Here is a 1,008-nt window from a genome sequence, read left to right on the forward strand (position 1 = left end):
AGAGAGAGAGAGAGAGAGAGAGAGAGAGAGAGCTAAACAGGAAATCTCAAAGGTGATCAAGGAAGAGAGACATGCTACCTGAAGATAAGAACTCAAGCTACGGTTGCAGGCGTCAGGATGGGCAGCAAGNTGGCTTCTGCCAGCAGGGTTGTGCAGGTAGTGAGGCCACATGCTCCGTTTATAAGGTTCCCTAACAGAAGAGATGACAGGGCCTCCGAAGCTTTGGGCTCTGCTGTGCTACCCTCCCATAGCTCTGTAACTGCACAGATTTGCTGATGCATCAGGGGCCATCAGACACTGCAGAAATAGTAAACATTACCTCAGAAATATAGACAGAAACAGTGTCTCAAGAAAAAAATGGAATTTATCCAGCATGGCGGTCCAGCGTGATCATCATGGCTGCTGTTCATCAGCAGATAGGATTATCCTTACAACAAAGGACTTCCAAAATGTCAAATGAAAAGTCGTATATTAAACAACCTTAATAAATATTCTGTAAGTGTAATGAAGTGTAGAAACCCCAGGTGGTCANGTGTATCTCCCACGTTATGTATCTTGGTCAGCTTCCCCACAAGCTGATCTGTACACTTATTAAAGGTGACATTTTTAAATGCTAACCTGTTAACTTATTCTTGATTATGTGGTGTTACCAATGATGAGCTATTAAGTATTAAATAATATTAAAAACACATCATATTAAAAAAATAGAATTTAAGCTACCTCATGTGACTGACTAACCCATATTACCATTTCCATGAGAAACAACATGAGTCAGAAAACCACATTTATAACATTAAAACGATAGAAGAAAAGAAACTTGGAAATTCAAAATTCTATGTATCTTCCGACTATGAAANGAAGAGAAGTTATTTTATTTTATATTTTATTTTATTTTATGTGTACAGATGCTTTGCCTGTCTGTATGTTACTATAGTACATGTGTACCTGTGACACATGGAGACCAGAAGAGGGTGTTATAGGGGGCACTGCAGTTACAGATGCTGATGA

At 39.1% G+C, this 1,008-nt stretch overlaps 1 pseudogene; it reads left to right on the forward strand.

Moving 5' to 3' along the window:
• The first annotated feature begins 117 nt into the window (after positions 1-117).
• LOC110295778 lies at positions 118-390 on the forward strand (annotated as a pseudogene).
• Positions 391-1,008: the final 618 nt, after the last annotated feature.

Source organism: Mus caroli, chromosome 6, assembly GCF_900094665.2.
Source record: "Mus caroli chromosome 6, CAROLI_EIJ_v1.1, whole genome shotgun sequence".
Classification (NCBI taxonomy): Eukaryota; Metazoa; Chordata; class Mammalia; order Rodentia; family Muridae; genus Mus; species Mus caroli.